The 23076-nt window shown below is 42.5% G+C and overlaps 1 protein-coding gene across 15 annotated transcripts in view; it reads left to right on the top strand.

Moving 5' to 3' along the window:
• map2 (microtubule-associated protein 2) overlaps positions 1-23076 on the top strand; it is a 111972-nt gene that overhangs the window by 16381 nt on the left and 72515 nt on the right. For 14 of the 15 annotated variants that reach the window (XM_061723748.1, XM_061723744.1, XM_061723755.1 and 11 more), the window contains exon 2: positions 18241-18293. The gene's annotated coding sequence lies outside the window, so the exon portion shown is untranslated. Of the gene's footprint in view, positions 1-16890; positions 16927-18240; positions 18294-23076 lie in introns of those variants that run through there. The other variant, XM_061723740.1, reaches the window with a different exon arrangement.

Here is a 23076-nt window from a genome sequence, read left to right as displayed (position 1 = left end):
AGCACAACAGTGAACGATGACTTCTACTCTGGTGCAGTTATCGTGTTCAAGTTATTGCTACAAAATAAACGGGACTTATGCATTTACAGTCAGAGCGATGCAGTGCGGTTTTTAATTATATTTTACTCTGGGGTGTCGTGAGATTTTATTCACTTTTGAAAGGTGTCATGACTGAAAAAAGGTTGAGAAAGGCTGTTTTAGACAGATTATTAATAGGAAAGCAGTTAGAATGCACTTTTTCCTTTCCTTGTTGTTAAGCGGAGGTCAACCGGAAGTGGCTCTTTGTTAAAATCGTTACCTTGGGTACAGCGCCACCTAGCGTCACGGAGTCAGCCATGCTCTGGTTACAGTGGCTTATTCAATCTGATTCAGTCTGATCTCAGAACAGCATGTGTAATCAGACAAGTGATCCAATCTTCTGCATGTCATTATCTGATCAGATCTGCAACCAGGTTGAATCGCTGCATGTGTACGTACTGTAGCGCCACGGAGTCAGCCATGCTCGGGCCATTTATCCGATTCTCTGAACAGCATGTAAACTCAGACAAGTGATTCGGTCTTCTGGATGTCTTTATCTGATACGATCAGAAATCCGATTTCTTTGCTGCATGTAAACGCACTGAATATTTTTTTTTTCTCTTCATCAAACACATCTTATTTTAACCCAAATTTAATTTTTAGGTTTCATCTAGTATATCAATAATTTTTGGGCTTCGTAGCTTGAGCATACAGTGTAGTTTTTGGAAAGGAATGGCTGCTACCTTGCAGCATTGTCACACCCAACAGTGGCGTTCGCTGTTGGCTGAGTCAGGAACAGTAACATTAACCAAAGTAGCCAAGGCCTTTAATTACTTAGAAGCTATCTCGGCTCTCTGGCCAGCTTTGCTGACTTTGTAGTATTAAGAATTAAACACCTCACTCTGAGAGTGATCTTTGTTGGTAAACGACTCAAAAGGAGATGAAACTATGGTCTTGAATTTCAGTTTTATCGTGTATGACATGTCTGATTTTGGATTTGGGAAATTAGATTTCTTTGAAGATGGTTTTATAACCTTTTAGTGCGATGTTTGTCATGCAACATTTACTTTTTTAGTCTCTTAAGACTCGTGATCTGGTGGTGTTTTTAGTCATATTTATGCAGATACAGAAAGTTAAAAAAGATAGATGATAGATACTCACAGTATGTACACTGCTGATCTAGTTCAGATAATTGATGTATGTTTTTACTTATTTAAAGGGGACCTATTATGGCATCTAATACCTATTTTAAACAGGCCTTGAATGTCTTAAAAACAAGCTTTTGATTGTTTTTGCTAAATAAATTAGAAATTCGGTCTCTGAGCCATGTCTTTATCTTCCCCGTTTCTAACCTCCTTCTCTATGCTGGATTCTGAGTGGGCGGGGCTATGATAATGAGGCTCTGTGCTGATTGGTTGCCTGACGCGATGACGTGAATGACGCGATACACCGCTACGAAAAAATGGCGGAAGGTCCGGCCGAGTTAGTTGTGGGCGTGGTTTCACGCATCACTCCTGTCGTTACGTAACGACGGGAGCAGAATCTGAACGGCTCGTAGAAGCCACGTGACACTGGATGGCTCATCCGGGCGGCTGTACAGACACTGCAGAATTTGGTTGCTTTCCTCCTTCTCTGAGTGGGCAGGCTGAGGGGAGACCACTTTATATATGTTAAAGCAAGAAAAAATGTGTTTTTCATAATAGGTCCCCTTTAAATTTGGGACTTTAAAGGTGGCTGGTCCCTCCGCTTCATCCTCGTTCTCTTAATTTACATCTGACTTCAAACGAAGGCCAGTCCAGTTGCTCCCTCTTCTGTTCTACTCAACAACAAATGCAGTGTAGGTAAAGGACTATTAAAAGTCGAGGCTCGGTTCTCCTTTTCAGTTAATTGTGTTTCCACTAACTGGGTTACAGAATAACCCAGTGATGTGGAAGAGGTGAATGGATAGCACTGCAACATTCATTGCAGTTTACGTTCAGTTTTATTAAAAGAAACACGCCCTGTTTTCACAAACTGACACACTTTCTGGCCTCAATGAAAGATCTGTGACATTTTTTGCTCAAAATATCACACAGAAAAACAGCTGTTTTCTTCACCCTACTTAAATAGCACATTTCTGAACTGTCCGGCTTACTAACTCCACTCCCTCTCCGAACGGTGCTTCTTATTTGAGATCAGTGGCATGACTTTGTGTTACCATGGCAACTGTTGATCATGAAGCCTGGGAGAAAAATGTCGGCCATACAAAGTTACTGACAAAAGCGGAGGAACTATATGAGACTGAAGTGGAGTCAGGTCTGAGCAAGAGGGAGCCTCCGAGTGTAGAGCACTTAAACATTCATTTCTAGACTGGAAATGATAACACCCTTTGCTTCCTACCGCAAATCCTTTTTGTTTTATTTTGTGCTTAAAGGTAGGGTAAGGGATTTCTGAGCGATGCCACTGCTGTTAGTATTAAAACAAAACAAAACGTCAGCAACACAGAGAGATAGTGTCTCTCTCCCCCTCCCTCCAGTACTTCCTGAGAAAACATGGCCCGTCTAAACAAGCCTCCTCCCCCACTGCACGTGCTCGAGCACGAACCCTCCCTCTGGTGGTGATCGCCTAAAGGAATGTTTGTTATGGTTTGGTGATTGGTTTCTCATGGTTCCTAGTTCATAGAGCCAGAGCTGGGATTTAAAAATACTTTTTTTTTTTTTTTTTCAAAGTGCACTTAAGATTTCTGCAGATGAATTTTTTCATGTTTTTAAAAGAGCGCAAATGTTACAAGATTTTTAAATATGATAGCGATACCAATATTTTGTGATGCATAGATTTGATATTCCAATATATTCCAATGTATTGGCTGATTATTGTTTTCATTCAGAATTATGAAACATTTCTTTAACATTTGTTATGTGTGATATTTGTTAGACCCTTGAGACATAATGCAGTTTAAAATAACTGTTTTATTCTCACAGCAAATATAATTATTTTTGAAGAATTAAACATAATAGAATTCTTTTTTTGTGTAAAATCTGTTACGTTCCAAATACACTCATAACATAGCTAAACTATGTTTTTTCCAGTCTCATCTTTCATTTTTAGGAAAATCATCCTGTTATGAATTGTGAGTTAAAACCGCCCAAATTGGTTAAAAATAAATACATAAATAAAATAAAAATAAACGTTCTATCTGCTAGGGTGTAATATCCTCTGAGGCTTGTGTTGCTGTGTGTGTATGTGTGTGTGTGTGTGTGTGTGTGTGTGTGTGTGTGTGTGTGTGTGTGTGTGTGTGTGTGTGTGTGTGTGTGTGTGTGTGTGTGTGTGGTTCGATGCTGCTGCCAACAGAATATCCCCCCACAAAGCTTTATTGTTTGAAAATGAAGCAGACCTCAGAGGGTCGATATCAAGCAGGAGGTTGAGAGGAACTGGTGAGACCGGGCCGATTGACTAGGAGATGTCAAAACGACATGCTACATCCCTACAAATCTGAATGGCATTCAAAACATAGGCTCCCCTAAACACAACAACAGTGTTCATCTTTTTATTTTTTATTTTTTTTAGGTATTGAGTGGGTTATGACTTCAAACACTTTAAAAACAAAAAACGGCACGTAAAAATTAATATTAGTATAATATAGCCCCTCTAAATTGCTTATCTTCATCTGCATCCGTTCTGTATTCTTTGGCTTTTCATCTGTATTTTTTTTATCCCACATTTTTAAACTTTAAAAACAAAGTTAACACATTTTTCACTTTTTAATGTCTAATTATGGTTCCTGGTGAATCATTGCCTTATCCAGCTGTTACACAGATGCACTCAACAAATTGTCTTATTTCATTTTCATTTTTGAGGAAATGAACCAGACTGCATGAATATGTGAAAACTGCTTTTACGTCTAAACCCACTTTCAGACTTGTGACACAGCCTACACCCAAAGGTGGTCTTGATATACCTAGTAGCCTCTAAACACCCTTTAGCAGTGATTTTTGAAAAAGAAAAGAAAATCCATTGGCCTCCCTCTGACATGAACCTTCATTTAGGCTGAATCAGCTAATGCTTTTATCAGTTGCCATGGAGACTGACTGAGTTACAGTGTTGCTGTGGAAACTGAGTGGCTGCTCATTACCACCCACATCAACCTTCCGCACTCCCTTGAGCAGCAGCTCACAAACACATGAATGCTTACACACTCTCTACCAGAACTACACACCAATCCCCACTTTCCTTTTGTCAGGTACCTGTTGTGTATGTTTATATTTACACGTAAAAGACAGACGGCAGCGGTGTATGGATACCCACGCAAATGTATAACAAGCTGTTTTTGTAATTATTTATGTTACAGTCACACCTATAATGAAGTGGGACCTACAACAAGATTGTCTGTTGATGTTCTTAGATGTATTGTTTATATAGCCTAAAATAGAAAAGCAGAACAGAAGTTAGTCAAAGTTGGTGACTTGTCATTTTGTTGGTAATGATATGGAGGTACTGAAGCCATAGGTGAAGAAACAAGAAGTGGTCTGTTCTGCAAAATAAGCTTGAAAGGTTTCCACAGACATTTGGTTGTGTATGAATCAGATATAGTGATTGGGCCCAAAGATCTTGGCCCCTACGAGCCTGGGGGCATCAAATATACCTGTCCTATTGTGAAAGGAATCTCCTACCCCTCCCATTCAGAGCAATTTACACCCAGTGCAAAAATGTATGCAAAAACCAATTGCTTTTTGTGGTGACTCATACAGGAGTCTCCACCAACTTACTTATGATTAAAGCCTTGGGTATGCAGGTTTTGACTGCAAAATCAACAAAAAGACTTGCCATGCTGATTCCGCCCCATCCAAAATCAAAATGTTGGTGCAGCACCTGGATTAAAGGCATTTAATAGCTCATTGTGAATTCATGTGATTCTGCCTTTTGAAACCAGTTCAGTAGTAAATCATCAAAGATTTCAGAGGAACTGTCCTCAAACCACTGGGAAAAGATGGTAATACCTTTTACTACTCAGTGATTTAGGCTCTGCCTGAATCTTGATAGTAGAGTTGTTGAAGAATCTCAAAATAAGACCACTTTATTGCAACATCCTTTAACTTGACGCTGCACTTCCCAGCAATACATCCGCCATGTTTGAGGTAGATTGGATGGTTTATGCAGAGACAAGATGGTCAAAGTAGTTATTATCTGGATGATTACTGTGTTGCTTAATCAGTAGTCACAATTACTTTTTTGATATCTTCATATCAGCATTGAAGTTGCAGATAAATCTGACCCACGCTCTTCAAATTCTTCATTATTAATTCAGCAGTTGCTTTGTTGCCTGCTGGGGCTTATCGCTTTCCTCCCCCCTCTGACACTTGTCCCTGGTACTGATACTTACACACAGCGACATACTGCACGCAGTCGGAGTCGATTACACAGGCTTTACATTGAGTCCCCTATGGTTATTCCTGCTGGATAGCACAGAGCTGGACCACATTCAAGTGTGTCAAGGTTGTATTCTAATGCAGTTTATGGGAACATGTAGGCTGGGCGACCAATATGATATAAAGGCAGTCAGGGTATAGAAATTACTTTATGAACTAATGTTGCTTATATACATCCCTGTGCATCTTGACTTCTGTTAGCTATCTTATTGACAATTTGGGATGCAATTAATTGACTAATACATCTATAAAAATGTGCCTTTCTGGACATCTATTCATCTATTATTGGGGCTATTCTCTTGTTTTGAAGGTATATGGTGCAGCCTAAGCCATCTGTCCCAGAAGGCTTTAGTTCAGATAACATACTTTTCACAGCTGCCGGATATAGTGTCATGACTTCATGAAAACATTTCCGTCTCTGCTTGTTCTTTCAATTTCTTTACCACTAGTCACTTGCTGTGTGCATGGTTGTCTGTCTGTATGTATATATGGCCCTGCGATAGACTGGCGCCCTGTCCAGGGTGAACCCCTGCCTCTCGCCTGTAATGAGCTGGGATAGGCTCCAGCAGACCCCCGTGACGCTGCAAAGGATATAGCGGGTATAGAAAATGGATGGATGGATGTTCACTTGGTCTCCTTCAGACACGGTAGGCACATTGTTGGGAGCCCAGCTAAGTAAAATCTTTATAAATTCAGATGGCTTTCTGCCATATTTAGACTAAAAGTTGTTTTTTATGACGCGTTCACGAAATATTTTAGCTGCATGCGATTGGAGCTCCAGTTGCGCCAACTGGGGAGATTAAAGGCAAACTGGATTTTGTGGATCAAAGCTATAATTTTGAATTCATGGACAATGTGATGTCTTGAGAGGAGTAACTTTGGTTACCACACAAGAAAAATTGAATCAGTGTAAGTCAGTAGCGGGATTCCCGTGTGGTTTTATGGGACTTCAACCGTTGGTGCATCTCTCCGTTATCAGGGACAGCCCCGCAGCAAGAGGTTTTGGGACTTTCTTCACATCCATCTTCGGTATTTTTTTTAAATCTCAATTTCCATCAACTGTACCTGCATCAAGTTTAAATTTCCAGTAAGTTTAAATGAGTTGTGTTCACATCATTTATGTTCATTTGAGAGTGCTGGACGTAATTTAGAAATCCTGATTAGCAGAGACCCCCCCGCAAGTTATCTCCTGTAGGCCAATCTGAGTACCTCTTCTACCACAGGAACGTTTTTCGCCCCATAAAGGTTCCTGAAGGCCACTTTTGCGAGGTTATATCTGGTAATGGAGACACGTCCCAATGATCCAGCCCTGAAAAAACTACCGGGGACCTCCAGTAATGGAAACGCACCTTGTGGTTACCACACAAGGGGAAACAAATGAGTGTTAGTCATTAGCAGGATTCCAGGGTGGCTTTACGGGGCTTTGACCATCTCTTCATTATCGGGGACATCCCTGCAGCCAGAGGTTCTGGGACTTCTTCATATCCAAGACATGTCCCTGCCATTGGGATTAGGTATTTCAGCACCATCCCGAAAAAGACTGCTGGGTGGAACCACAGTGAAAGTGGTCCTTTGCAACCACTAAATGGTATTGAGTGTTAATTTGCTAGATCTGTTTCTCTTACCAACGTCGATATTGTAATGGAGACACAAAAGCTCAGAACTCAGTACAATATTACCAAGGCAAGGTAATTCCTAGTTGTCCCAAATTCATTTAAAAACTGTGACTGTACTAATTCCAGAGAGTATACAGCTGGTAAATTTCACGCTCACACTCTTGAAAACACCAGAGCATTTGGTGTATCAACGCATAACCCTCCCATATCACACACGATAACACTTCAGGGAGTGGAAGCTGAATCCATCGGCACTCAAACAACAGCGAATCTTAGCAGTCCCAACCTGTCTCTCTATGTCTGACAGGGAGTGTTTGGTTAAATGTGTGCACTTGTGTGTGTCTGCAAGACTGAGGAGTGCTCATTAGCCTCCTGGTAACATACAGTAATTGAGCGGTGCTGTTCACAGTGCAGCCCACGCAAAGTCATATAAAAAGCTGTGAACAAACACTTGGGCTCCATCATCTGAAGCTACCCAACATCTGGCAGCGACAGGGCAGGCGTCTCAATCGACAGCACAAAAGGGTGTCAGACTGTCGAGAGACGGTGTTGAAGCAGACTGAAGAGTACCAGGAAGAGGCTGTAGGAAGGAGTGAGGCAAGAGAAGGAAAAAGTGTGAAAAAGAAATACACTTAAGCAAGGTAATTTATTCTTGAATGCGTCTGAAGCTTTTGTTATCACATTTACTCTTTTACCATTCTCTTTTTATACACAGTTCAATTGCTTCGAACAGAGAGGGGATGAAGAGAGGAGAATGACTTCCGTAATTTGATGTTAAAACAGCAAGTGTTCAGAGGCTCTCTTGCTTTCCCTCTTTTCTCATCTCCAAGTTGGTTTCTTTTCCACTGACTTCATTTGCAAGGGGAAATGAAGGGCTATTTTGGTCCACCGAGGAGAAAACAGACCGAAAAGTCCAGGACTTTTTATCCCACCACAGCATTCTCACATTATGTTTTAAGTGCATTTTATTCAGTATTCTTAGTATTTATTGGAATAATACGATCTAAGACTTGTTTCATTTGAATGGTTCCACAAAATTAAGCAAGGAAGCAGGCCTTGGTGGTTATTTGCCCTTAAATAATGTAATTTATCTACAAATCAGGAGGTTTATTTACAATTCAGGAGGTCAGCATTTCAGGACTGCAGCTCCTTCAGTGTGTTTTTCTTGCACCAAGCAGCATTAACGTGAGCGATTCCCGAGCTTTGGCACCATCTGCTGGCTGAATGACAAATTCAAATTATAATTAAAGCTGCAAGCAGCGATGAACGGGCCCTCGCACTCACGGCCACCACCCCCCATAAGCATATTAGAAACGATACCACCCACGACTTCCTATGTCAAACCATTCAAAAGTTATAGCAGAAAAAAGGAACAACCAATTAGAAGAAGGGGCGGGGCTAATTCAGGCCAATGAAGGTCAAGGACTCCATACAGAATCTGATGACACCACCCACGACTCTCTATGTCAAACCATTCCAAAGTTATAGCAGAAAATCGGAACAACCAATCAGAAGAAGGGGCGGGGCTAATTAAGGCCAACAAAGCTTAAGAACTCATTACAGATTCCCATGACACCACCCACGACTCCCTATGTCAAACCATTCCAAAGTTATAGCAGAAAATCAGGACAACCAATCAGAAGAAGGGGCGGGGCTAATTAAGGCCAACGAAGCTTAAGAACTCATTACAGATTCCCATGACACCACCCACGACTCCCTATGTCAAACCATTCCAAAGTTATAGCAGAAAAAAGGGACAACCAATCAGAAGAAGGGGCGGGGCTAATTCTGGCCAATGAAGGTCAATGACTCATTACAGAGTCCCATGACACCACCCAGGACTCTCTATGTCAAACCATTCCAATGTTATAGCAGAAAATCGGGACAACCAATCAGAAGAAGGGGCGGGGCTAATTAAGGCCAACGAAGCTTAAGGACTCATTACAGAGTCCCATGACACCACCCACAACTTCCTATGTCAAACCATTCAAAAGTTATGGCAGATAAAAGTATTGTAGGGGGCGCTGTTGAGCCGTTAGGCCACGCCCATTAATGCAAACCATGAAATATCAAATGTATCGCCAAGTCTGGCTTGCATGCAAAATTTTGTGACTTTTGGAGAACTATCAAATATGGACCAATCACATGAAGGGGGGGGCGCACCTTTTGGCGTCTAGCGTCGCCACGGTAACACTTTTGAAAGAGAAAAGTAATGCGTGTAGTCGCAGGATGTAGACGCACATTTTGATGTATAACACACCTGGGTGCACGTTACGGTTCGGGCTGAATTAACTGCCGAAGGAATGGCATAAATTTTGCCAAAATGACACAATTTATTCAAAATGGCCGACATCCTGTTTGGTTTCGGCCATGGCTCCAAGAGACTTTTCTTTAAGTTGTGCCATGATACAGGTGTGTAGCGATTTTCGTGCATGTACGTCAAACCGTATTGTGGGGCTTGAGGCACAAAGTTTTCCGGGGGGCGCTGTTGAGCCATTTTGCCACGCCCATTAATGCAAACCATGAAATATCAAATTTATCGCCAGGCCTGGCTTGCATGCCAAATTTGGTGCCTTTTGGGGAACTATCAAATATGGACCAATCAGATGAAGGGGGGGTGCGCTTTTTGGCTTCTAGCGTCGCCACGGTAACACTTTTGAAAGAGAAAAGTAATGCGTGTAGTCGCAGGATGGAGACGCACATTTTGGATGTATAACACACCTGGGTTCACGATACGGTTCGGGCTGAATTAACTCTCGAAGGAATGGCATAAATTGCGCCAAAGTGACACGATTAATTCAAAATGGCCGACTTCCTGTTCGGTTTCGGGCATGACGCCAAGAGACTTTTCTTTAAGTTGTCCCATGATACAGGTGTGTACCGATTTTCGTGCATGTACGTCAAACCGTATCGTGGGGCTTGAGGCACAAAGTTTTCAAGGGGGCGCTGTTGAGCCATTTTACTACGCCCATTAATGCAAACTATTAAATATCAAATTTTTCGCCAGGCCTGACTTGGGTGCAAAATTTTGTGACTTTTTGGGCATGTTAAGGGGGGCAAAAAGGCCATCACTTTGTCAGAAGAAAAAAAAAAATAATAATAATAATTAAAGCTGCAAGCAGCGATGAACGGGCCCTCGCACTCACGGCCACCGCCCCCCATAAGCATATCAGAAATGACACCACTCACGACTCTCTATGTCAAACCATTCAAAAGTTATAGCAGAAAAAAGGAACAACCAATCAGAAGAAGGGGCGGGGCTAATTAAGGCCAACGAAGCTTAAGAACTCATTACAGAGTCCCATGACACCACCCACGACTTCCTATGTCAAACCATTCCAAAGTTATAGCAGAAAATCGGGACAACCAATCAGAAGAAGGGGCGGGGCTAATTAAGGCCAACGAAGCTTAAGAACTCATTACAGAGTCCCATGACACAACCCACGACTTCCTATGTCAAACCATTCCAATGTTATAGCAGAAAATCGGGACAACCAATCAGAAGAAGGGGCGGGGCTAATTAAGGCCAACGAAGCTTAAGGACTCATTACAGAGTCCCATGAGACCACCCACAACTTCCTATGTCAAACCATTCAAAAGTTATGGCAGATAAAAGTATTCTAAGGGGCGCTGTTGAGCCGTTAGGCCACGCCCATTAATGCAAACCATGAAATATCAAATTTATCGCCAAGTCTGTCTTGCATGCAAAATTTGGTGACTTTTGGAGAACTATCAAATATGGACCAATCAGATTTCAAAATGGCCGACTTCCTGTTCGGTTTCGGCCATGGCTCCAAGAGACTTTTCTTTAAGTTGTGCCATGATACAGGTGTGTAGCGATTTTCGTGCATGTACGTCAAACCGTATTGTGGGGCTTGAGGCACAAAGTTTTCCGGGGGGCGCTGTTGAGCCATTTTGCCACGCCCATTAATGCAAACCATGAAATATCAAATTTATCGCCAGGCCTGGCTTGCATGCCAAATTTGGTGCCTTTTGGGGAACTATCAAATATGGACCAATCAGATGAAGGGGGGGTGCGCTTGTTGGCGTCTAGCGTCGCCACGGTAACACTTTTGAAAGAGAAAAGTAATGCGTGTAGTCGCAGGATGGAGACGCACATTTTGATGTATAACACATCTGGGTTCACGATACGGTTCGGGCCGTATTAATTCTCGAAGGAATGGCATATATTGCTCCAAAATTCCGCGATTAAATCAGAATGTTCAAAATGGCCGACTTCCTGTTCTGTTTCGGCCATGGCGCCAAGAGACTTTTCTTTAAGTAGTGACATGATACAGGTGTGTAGCGATTTTCGTTCATGTACGTCAAACCGTATTGTGGGGCTTGAGGCGCAAAGTTTTTTCTGTCTGAACCAATCAGATGAAGGGTGGGCGCGCTTTTCGGCGTCTAGCGTCGCCACGGTAACACTTTTGAAAGAGAAAAGTAATGCGTGGTGTCGGAGGATGGAGACGCACATTTTGATGTATAACACACCTGGGTGCACGTTACGGTTCGGGCCGTATTAACTGCCGAAGGAAGGCATAAATTTCGCCAAAATGACACGATTAATTCAAAATGGCCGACTTCCTGTTCGGTTTCTCGACTTGACGCCCAGAGACTTTTCTTTAAGTTGGGCCATGATACAGGTGTGTACCGATTTTCGTGCATGTACGTCAAAACGTATCGTGGGGCTTGAGGCACAAAGTTTTCAAGGGGGCGCTGTTGAGCCATTTTGCCACGCCCATTAATGCAAAACATTAAATATAAAATTTTTCGCCAGGCCGGACTTGCATGCAAAATTTGGTGACTTTTTGGGCACGTTTAGGGGGGCAAAAAGGCCCTCCTTTCGTCAGAAAAATAATAATAATAATTAAAGCTGCAAGCAGCGATGAACGGGCCCTCGCACTCACGGCCACCGCCCCCATAAGCATATCAGAAATGACACCACCCACGACTTCCTATGTCAAACCATTCAAAAGTTATAGCAGAAAAAAGGGACGACCAATCAGAAGAAGGGGCGGGGCTAATTCAGGCCAATGAAGGTCAAGGACTCCATACAGAATCTGATGACACCACCCACGACTCTCTATGTCAAAACATTCAAAAGTTATAGCAGAAAATCGGGACAACCAATCAGAAGAAGGGGCGGGGCTAATTTTCACCAATTATGGTCAAGGACTCAATACCGAGTCCCATGACACCACCCACGACTCTTTATGTCAAACCATTCAAAAGTTATGGCAGAGAAAAGTATTCTAGGTGGCGCTGTTGAGCCGTTAGGCCACGCCCATTAATGCAAACCATGAAATATCAAATTTATCGCCAGGCCTGGCTTGCGTGCAAAATTTGGTGACTTTTGGAGAACTATCAAATATGGACCAATCAGATGAAGGGGGGCACGCTTTTTGGCGTCTAGCGTCGCCACGGTAACACTTTTGAAAGAGAAAAGTAATGCGCGTAGTCGCAAGATGAAGACGCACATTTTGATGTATAACACACCTGGGTGCACGTTACGGTTCAGGCCGTATTAATTGCCGAAAGAATGGCATAAATTGCGCCAAAATTACACAATAATTTCAAAATGGCTGACTTCCTGTTCGGTTTCGGCCATGGCGCCAAGAGACTTTTCTTTAAGTTGCGACATGATACAGGTGTGTAGCGATTTTCGTGCATGTACGTCAAACCGTATCGTGGGGCTTGAGGCACAAAGTTTTCCGGGGGGCGCTGTTGAGCCATTTTGCCACGCCCATAAATACAAACCAAGAAATATCAAATTTATCGCCAGGCCTGCCTTGCATGCAAAATATGGTGACTTTTGGGGAACTATCAAATATGGACCAATCAGATGAAGGGGGGCGCGCTTTTTGGCGTCTAGTGTCGCCACGGTAACACTTTTGAAAGAGAAAAGTAATGCACGTAGTCGCAGGATAGAGACGCACATTTTGATGTATAACACACCTGGGTGCACATTACGGTTCGGGCCGTATTAATTCTCGAAGGAATGGCTCATATTGCTCCAAAATTACGCGATTAATTCAGAATGTTCAAAATGGCCGACTTCCTGTTCGGTTTCGGCCATGGCGCCAAGAGACTTTTCTTTAAGTTGCGACATGATACAGGTGTGTACCGATTTTCGTTCATGTACGTCAAACCGTATTGTGGGGCTTGAGGCGCAAAGTTTTTTCTGTCTGAACCAACCAGATGAAGGGTGGCCGCGCTTTTTGGCGGCTAGCGTCGCCACAGTAACGCTTTTGAAAGAGAAAAGTAATGCGTGTTGTCGCAGGATGGAGACGCACATTTTGATGTATAACACACCTGAGTGAACGTTACAGTTCGGGCCGTATTAACTGCCGAAGGAATGGCATAAATTGCGCCAAAGTGACACGATTAATTCAAAATGGCCGACTTCCTGTTCAGTTTCGGCCATGTCGCCAAGAGACTTTTCTTTAAGTTGTGTACTGATACAGGTGTGTAGCGATTTTCGTGCATGTACGTCAAACCGTATCGTGGGGCTTGAGGCACAAAGTTTTCTAGGGGGCGCTGTTGAGCCATTTTGCCACGGCCATTAATGTAACCCATTAAATATCAAATTTTTCGCCAGGCCTGTCTTGCATGCAAAATTTGGTGACTTTTTGGGCACGTTTAGGGGGGCAAAAAGGCCTTCCTTTCGTCAGAAGAAAAAAGAAAAAAAATTCCTACAGATACAATAGGGCCTTCGCACTGAAGGTGCTCGGGCCCTAATAATAATAACGCGAAGAATTCCTACAGATACAATAGGGCCTTCGCACTGAAGGTGCTCGGGCCCTAATAATAAAAATTCCTGCAAATACAATAGGGCCTTCGCACTGCAAGTGCTCGGGCCCTAATTATAACACTGGGCTAATTGGCTCAGCTTGGCAGGTGAGCAGGAAACTTGTAAGTTGTTTTCTTTCTTTTTTTTTTTACGCTTTGACAGTCCTCATTGCACAATGTTTGTTAAGCCAGTATTTTCTGCCAGTTTCATGAAATGCAACATTGTGCCACAAGAAGTACGAGTCATTAGAGCTCCATGTGGACAAAACAAATGAATAATCAACCATCACACTTGCTGGTGGCCGTCATTTCTGAAAACATGTCCAGCCTAAGAGCTGGGCCCACATCTTCCCATCGCCACCCAGCAGACGGGCTGAACCAACTGGATGTCTGTGCCCCACATTTTTTCCAAGATCTCAGCAACATCTGAGACATTCTGAGGATAAAATGGTGCAACGTGACACACGGATGAATGTTATCCCGAGAAAACACATGGAAGAAACATTCAAGACTCAAAAACACCACACAAAGTTTAACTTTGAGTTTCAACTTTGCAGCAAACCATAAGCCTACAAAAACATAATGTGTTCTGGTGCGTCGATGATGTCACAAGGCATCAGCGTTATGATGTATCCTCGGTCACCCTCTCGTGACATCCGTGTTAAAATGTTCTAGAATGCCGGGTTTGATTTTTGCTGCCATGTATTTGGCTTTGCTGTTGCCTAGCAACAAGGATGACATAGGCTCTGCTGATAAAGGCCCGCTGAGGATTCTGCTGTGGAAGGATCCCAGAACAGAGGGTCAAAGTAAAAATACGCTCATCTCAGTAAACACAGACTTGATTAAAGCTGTCCAGTAAAACCTTTTATGTGCCACGTAAAAAACGTTCAACTGGCTGTACCCTGATGTTTGTAGTTTTCTTTTCTTTTTTTTTTATATGAATGTAGTTACTGCGTTAATTACTTTGTCTTACACCCACTTTAAAGGGGTCGAACACACACATATCACATTAGGTGACTGGGTTGAAATATGAATTTAGATCTGAAACCAACAAACATTATTTACCAGCTTTGAACCAAGACAGGCCACACAGAGTTTTCCTGACCCCAACATGAGACTTTCATTCGATCTGTCCAAATGAAGATAAGAAAAAAAAAAACCAAGCACCTTGGGTTTCGTTGGTGACAAAGGGACAGAGAGCTACGCTGTTGTGCACTGGCTCCATGTGCTCTCTCTTTTTAGTTTCTACTTTCCTCTTGGCCTTTTCTTCACCCCAGTTATGTGTGTGCTTTCTTTGTCTCGCTGCCTCCTGTTGTGCGTATCCTCTTGCCGTAAGGAGCTTTGGTCCCCTTCCTGAGACGGCAGCATGTGTTCTTACCAGAGGGACTGTCTTTGTGCTTGACAGTGTTTCTCTATTTATTGTAATATGTCTTTTAGAAAAATACAGAGAATGATGACATGTTCTGTCTTGTTTTGACAAGCCTGCTTTGAAAGATACTTAGTAAATTTTCAGTAACAGTTCTAGTATTCTTAGAAAATAAGGTTCAATTTTAGTTAGAGTTTTGGAAAATTTTCTGTGATCAGAATTCATTTAATCATGTTTAAGCTGTCTCCGCTGCTCGTTATTGCATTCAGATTTTTTGAGGTTGAAGCCGGTATTCAGCACCAATCCATTCGAACAAAACCTAACATTTGCATTTAGTTTCTGTTAGCTGGCTGATTTTAGTCCTCATGGAAACCTTTTCTTTCTTTTGTCACCGATGGTATAAAGCAGTGTGGCCTTTGACATGATGGCAAATTATAGTTATTTCACAGCTGGCGAACAAGCGATGTCTCACAACCTGGAGTTGCAGTTACAGTACATTTGTTTCTTGTAGATGTAAAACAAGATATCTGCTGTGATTGTGGCTGACAGTAAATGCCCACAATCCCTGATGTTGAGCTTGAATAGTGGGGCAAGTAATTCCCAGCAGCTGTAACCCAGAACCCTTTTTTCTACATCAAGTGAATATCTCACCACCGTCTGTTAAAACCTTGTGCTCATACGCAGCCTCGGCTCCATAAACCAGAATCACACAGTGTGTGTGTGTGTGTAGGGGGCTAAACAATAACAAACATCGTTCCAGCCGATCACGGTCAAGGCGAAGGTCTGTGCTCATGCTCGTTCATATGATGTTGGAGGGGGGGATTAGGGAGAGTTCATGGTAACACTGGAGGGACGGGGAGGAAGGGGCTGACTCAGATGTGACGTCATCCAAAAATCACTTACCCTGCCTTTAACACTTAAAGGCAAGTGGCTAAAAAGGCTAGTTTAGGTTTTAATCCCTGACAGAAACAGCAATGCGTTTGGTTCTTAGCCGAAAAGATCATTACGGTTTGAAATGTCATCTTGTTCACAGGACCAAAATGAAATGACAAAATTCCATTCATCATTGAATTCAAGATTAGGTGGGTGAGGGATCATTAAAAGACAAGTGTCCCTTTAACTCATAGAAATCCATCATCTACAATTTGTAGACCTTTTTGAAAATCAAGAGAATTAAACACCAAATTCTACCTACGGTAAAACAAAATCCGCTCTCAGTCCTTGAACCTCGTGTGTATTTTCAAAACAGGCCCCCTTCTGCAGGTAAAAATTAAACCTTTCGTGTGGAGGAAATAATTTTTTGTGACACCATGACTGGTTTGATGGGTTAGTTGTGAGGTTCTTCATGTGTGGAATCCAGTGTCTTTGTCAAACTCCATTTAATCAGATTAAGAAAAGCTCCTGGTAATAACAGCATGACGGGCAAAAAGCTGTGCAGGACAGCTTACTGAGATGCTGTCACAGGGAAACTGTAAAGGTTAACACAGGCGCTGGAAGAGGGATCGCAGCCAAGTCACCACTAGTTTCTGTAAGCCATCGTGTCACATGAAGAATGTCCGACGGCTGATGTTTGCTCGTACAGCGAGTTCACATTACTACGAATGGTTTGAAATTGCACGTTTGTATATTTATTGTTCTCTAAAGCCTTTTGAGGTAAAAAGATGAGAAAGGATCCTGGAGCTGCTTTTCATTAGAGGTGAAACGTCAGGTCGCTGAAGTTTTCATGCAAGTGAGTGAAGCTTAAATGATGACTGAAATTTAGACAGACACTACGGTATAAAGAATATAAAAAAGAAAACTGTTGCCTTCCTGCCTCATTAAGCCTTCATTCTGGACAGATGCAGACTGGCATTTGATGGATGAGGGAACGTGCACAGACATTTAACAAATGACCCACTGATGGTTTTGACTGACACATTAGGTCTCTGGTTCAATTAAATTTACAGATTGAATGTAAAATCATGTCTGCCTTTTCTTAATGACAAATTAACTAATTGGTAATGTAGACTGATTTAATGCGCATTTCCGGCAAGTCCAGAGACTGCTGTCAAGATAAAGGCAGTGATTGATGATTGATTCCTCGTCCTTCTTTTTGGTTAATATTCCCTTCTCAGTATTTTTGAAGAAATCCTGACATGAGACATGAGAGTCTGATTAATCTGATTAGTACACAGAGGAAAGGTTCTTCTTTGCTTTCTTGTGGAGGGCTTGCAGCAGATTTTCATGATGTGGAATGATTGGGGAGCTCTGTACTCTTCCAGGCCAGATGTAGCTCAAGCTAAGGTCAAAGAGGGGGTGCAGGATCTCACATAACCGGTTCATAATACCATCAAATCACCTGCAAAACACAATTCCAACGCTGTTATTTTCCTAGCAGTTATTTCAGAAAATGGGGACACCCACATACGGTTGGTGGGGGTGTGGCTATCTTCCAATCTGGTCAAGTGCATGAATGTGTGAAAGAGAAACTGATTTTATGGGGGCTTTTTATAGAAACCAGGAAAAGAAAGGGGCAGGTGTAGTTCATCTAATTCTCGTGATTGGGTGTGAGACTTAAATCAGTGCGTGTTTGCTATTTTCTCTGGTTTTGTGTGATGGATGGCCCTGCTTGTTGTGAGAGTGTGAAGGAGAAGGGTAGAGCCTGTTGCCTGTTGGTGTTTGACTGCATTTGTGCATTTAACAGGCATAGACACGAACCCAGACACACACAATCTCACTGATAGCTCTTGTGTTCTTTCTGTCACTTGATCTTTTTTTTTCCCTCTTGTGTACTGTCACCAGCCTTTACTGGGCTTCCTGCCCGTCCCCAGCTGATTGTGAGCCACGGTTCATCATACTCTCCCGTCTCAGCTTCTTATTGGCATCTTTTTTCACACCTCTGCCTCTGCCGCTTCTTCTCCATCATATAACACATACAAATTGTGTGTGTTTGTGTCTTTACTGAAGTGTCACCTGCCACCGCATTACCACAATACTAGAAGCAATGTCTAATCTCTCTCTCTCTCTCTCTCTCTCTCCCCCCCGTCCTCATCCTTCCTTTCAGGTTTCAGATGTTGTCCTTTCTTCTGAGCCACAAGCATCATTTCATCTAGCCAGGTGAGTCTCCGAGCCCCCCCCCCCTTCTCTTTTTCTTTTGTCTCCTGTTTCCTCCCGTCTGCACTGCATGCCTCAGGGTGCAGTTGGAAAGATGCTGCGTCATTGTGCCATTTCATTTAGGCACAATTGATGTCTAATTGTAGCACCAGCAGCAGCAACGGGAAAGAAACCCCCCCCCCCCTTCCCAAAACCCCAAGAATTGCTCATTCGTCTCACCTTTTCTCTTTTTATCCTCGTCACCGTATGATGCTAGGTTGTCTTTTTACATTCCTGAAGATTCAAGTGTATTGGCGTAATGAATACTCCACAAGCCACATCCATGCAGACTAACTTGTTTGTTTCACCCGTGTAGTATTTCTGTATTGAGATCCTGAGTATGAAAACAACGGTCTCTGCCGGTAGTGTGTGCGTGTGTGTGCATGTCTAGACAGTCCCAGACACTCTTTCCCCCCCCCCATTTCTCTCTAATGGGCCAGTGCCACTTGCACTTGGTTCAGGTGCAGAGTGGAAAGGCACATTATACCCACCAACCGAGACCCTATAGTATCACTCTGTTTTCTCAAATTAATTTCTGCTGTCAAGTCTGGTCACCTCTCTGCCAGTTGGAACAGAAAATTCAAAAGGGTTCAGTACAACTTCAGATCCTTTGCATTTTTATATGTTTACGATCAAGCAGCATATTCTCTCGAGGTTGGTTAGTAATGGCTCTGTGCAGCTTCCTTAATAACTTGAGATATGTTTTTGTCTGTGTGTGAATACTAACACAGTGACATCAAATGTAAAATATTTAATACAAAACATTGTCTCAGAAAGGAGCTGCTTTCATGTCAAAGTGTCTCCTTCGGTACAACCGGAAATAAGAAAATATTTGGGACAAATAGTTTTAAAGCAGTAAAAAAAAACACAAAAAAACAATAATGTTATTCTTAGAGTTACTTTCATTTTTATTTCCTTGCAGTCAGTATGAAGCCCGTATATTTCACTTTTTCCTCGGGAGACCGGTCCAGAACCCGCACCCTGTCCTTCCTTAGTTATGCCTTTGTCATGGGTGCAGGTTGTGCCTTTTCATTGTCTGGTTTAAAACTGCATGGGTATGTGTGAGGGTGAGTGCACCCTTCACCAGTTATCACCACTCCCACATACACTCATGCACAGAAGAAAAAAAAAACTTGCAAGATCAAAATACATCAAATTCTATTCAAATGTGATGGTTTATTCAAGATGCCTCAGAACCCAGAGACGTTGATGCTGCCTCTAGAGGAGGTTTTGAATAAGGCGTTATTTTTGTATAGTCAGGTTTTGAGTGTCATTTGTGAATGTAACTTCATATTATAATAATTGACAAAGGTTTCTTGCAGTAATCCATTGACCTGCATATATGACTATATCGTTTTGTATAAAGGGTGGGTAAAATAAGTAATAATAACTACTACTAATACTACTGCTACTACTACTGTTGCTACTACTACTACTACTGCTACTACCACTGCTACTGCTACTTTTACTGCTGCCGCTACTGATACTACTGCTACTACTACTGCTACTAATACTACTGCTACTACTGCTACTACTGCTACTTTTACTGCTGCCGCTACTGATACTACTACTACTACTACTGCTACTAATACTACTTTTACTGCTACTACAACTGCTAGGCTACTACTACTACTACTGCTGCTACTGCTACTGCTGCTACTACTACTACTGCTGCTACTACTACTACTGCAACTACTGCTACTACTACTACTACTGCAACTAATACTACTACTACTGCTGCTACTCCTACTGCTACTACTACTGCTACTAATATTACTTGTACTGCTACTACTACTACTACTGCTACTTTTACTGCTACTACTGCTACGAATACTACTGCTAGGCTACTACTACTGCTAGGCTACTACTACTACTACTACTACTACTACTACTACTACTACTACTACTACTGCTGCTACTGGTGCTACTGCTACTGCTACTACTACTACTACTGCTGCTACGACTACTACTACTGCTACTAATATTACTACTGCTGTTGCTACTGCTGCTACTACTACTGCTGCTACTACTACTGCTACTGCTAATACTGCTACTAATACTACTGCTACTACTACTGCTACTAATACTACTGCTACTACTGCTACTACTACTGCTACTAATACTACTGCTACTGCCAATACTGCTACTAATACTACTGCTACTACTGCTACCACTACTACTACTACTGCTACTACTGCTACTACTGCTACTACTACAGGTACTACTACTGCTACTACTGCTACTACTACTACTACTACTACTGCTACTAATACTACTTTTACTGCTACTACTACTGCTAGGCTACTACTACTACTACTACTACTGCTGCTACTGCTGCTACTACTGCTACTACTACTGCTACTACTGCTGCTGCTACTACTGCTGCTGCTGCTACTACTGCTACTTTTACTGCTACTACTACTGCTAGGCTACTACTACTACTACTGCTACTGCTGGAGCTACTGCTACTACTGCTACTACTACTACTTTTACTACTACTGCTAGGCTACTACTACTACTACTACTACTACTACTACTACTACTACTGCTGCTACTGCTACTACTGCTACTACTACTACTGCTGCTGCTACGACTACTACTACTGCTACTAATACTACTACTGCTACTACCACTACTACTACTGCTACTAACACTACTTTTACTGCTACTACTACTGCTAGGCTACTACTACTACTGCTACTAATACTACTTCTACTGCTACTACTACTGAGCACTACTTCTACTGCTATTACTACTGCTGCTGTTACTACTACTACTACTGCTACTGTTGCCACTACTGCCACTACTACTACTGCTACTACTACTACTACTGCTACTGCTGCCGCTACTGCTACTACTACTGCTACTGCTACTACGGCTACTAAAGCCTGGATTATTATATTATATTATTAAATCGAGGCCGAGCGTGCACCGCAGATTGCGCCGCGACACGCACCCCACGCCACATGCCACGATGCACGCCATGCCTGACGCGCACCTCCCAAAAATTGTAACTACGCGTCGAGGCGACGCAGACCCAACGCAGACCGAGAGGGCTGTGATTGGTTTGCTTGGTAACAACGCATTTCCCGTTCCGGTTTGTGAAGCAGTCGTGAAACTTCAGCGCTCTTTTCTTCGTGTGTGTGTGATTTTTTTTGTTTGTTTTTTTTGCACAATAGTTGTCCTTATCTCTTTGATTCACTGTGACCGGAAAAGTCGGATAAATCATTCAGGAAAAGATCGCACCCCCCTAGCGCTCTCGGGGGGTATTGCACCGCCGCAAAATGGATTGACGGAGAAGCCCGGAGGGTTCACGACGGCGTCATGGCAACGGCGTGTGCTCTGCGTTGATGTAATGCAGAACCATAATCCAGCCTTGATATTACTGCTACTACTGCTACTGCTACTATCGCTACTGCTAAGACTGTCATTTAGCAGATGCTTTTATCCAAAGCGACCTTCTACTTTTTGGTCAGTATTTTTGCTTTTCTGTTATGCAATGAGATTCTGTTGTTAAACTTTGACCGTGTCTTGCCACCTTGAACTTACCAAGTGGTTTTTGAAATCCTTGAAATACATTTTTTAATTAATTTGGATCATTTGGACCACATTTCACCACATCCCCTCCCTTTAGCAGAAATGTGAAGCTGGAGGGTGATCCCTAAAACCTGACACGACCAAATAAAAAGTATTTTGGAAATCAAATATTTATTTAACTGTATTGATTATAGCATTCCCGCCTTGCAGAGACAAACAGTTTACCTTCGGATGATGGTAGCGGTCTGTTTTGAGCAACAACATGTACAAACACAACACTTCCAAGCCTTGCTTCTGTCTCTTCCTCTTGTTGTCTTCATGAGGCAAAACTTTAGCGACATTTCCCAGCAGGTCTGTTTGACCTTCTCCTGTTTGTTTAGCCTCTCCATGCTAATTTGCCCCTCACCCTCCATCACACAAGCTGGCCGTTGAACCAGAAAGGAAGGAGATCCTGATTTGGGTACATTTTTTTCTCTCCATTAGCTCTGCCATTAGCTGTAGGGTTGCCGTTAGTGGCACGGTTGATGGAGTATAGTGCTCCGTGGAAGTGAGGCTGAAGTAGGAAATTAAGCAAATTGCCAAGGAACTATCAGTCATCTGTTGTTTGGATTTAGATCCGGCTCTGTTCCCATTGAACCCAGTTTGAAGAACGTTTTACAAAGACGACAGTGACCCTCTTATTCATTTTCATTTCATTGATGTAGTTTCAACTACCCCACAAACTCTGGGTTTTCCAGCCATTTTTCATCACATTTTCACATCCTCACAACCAATTAGTTACTGCGGTAGCTGCGGACTGTATCTAGTAATATCTGCAGGGGTGCATGTAACAATAGAGAAACAGGCTTTTATAAAACAAGATTTTTATAAAAAATGTTGTTGCGGGGGGCATTTAGCCACGAAATGAAGACTTTTTAGGAAAAGGCACATGATCTTAAAGAAAAAAGAGAGTCACAAGAAAACCTGAGAACATGGCATGATGGGCTATGTTTTTAAAGCTGCAACTGAACAAACAACAAAATGTCTTAAATAAAGTCCTCTACAGATGAGACCAACCAAGATTTTTGGCCATAAAGCACTGGGCCATGTTTACTGTAAATGAAAATCATCGTATCAGCACAAATCACTTACTTGTCAAGCATGGTGGTGGATTGGTGATGCTGTGGGCCTGATTACTTCATGTCTTTGGGCCTGAGGACTTCATTTAAAG

This window comes from Cololabis saira, chromosome 6 (assembly GCF_033807715.1).
Source record: "Cololabis saira isolate AMF1-May2022 chromosome 6, fColSai1.1, whole genome shotgun sequence".
Lineage (NCBI taxonomy): Eukaryota > Metazoa > Chordata > Actinopteri > Beloniformes > Belonidae > Cololabis > Cololabis saira.
This window is presented reverse-complemented; position numbering and strand designations above follow the sequence as displayed.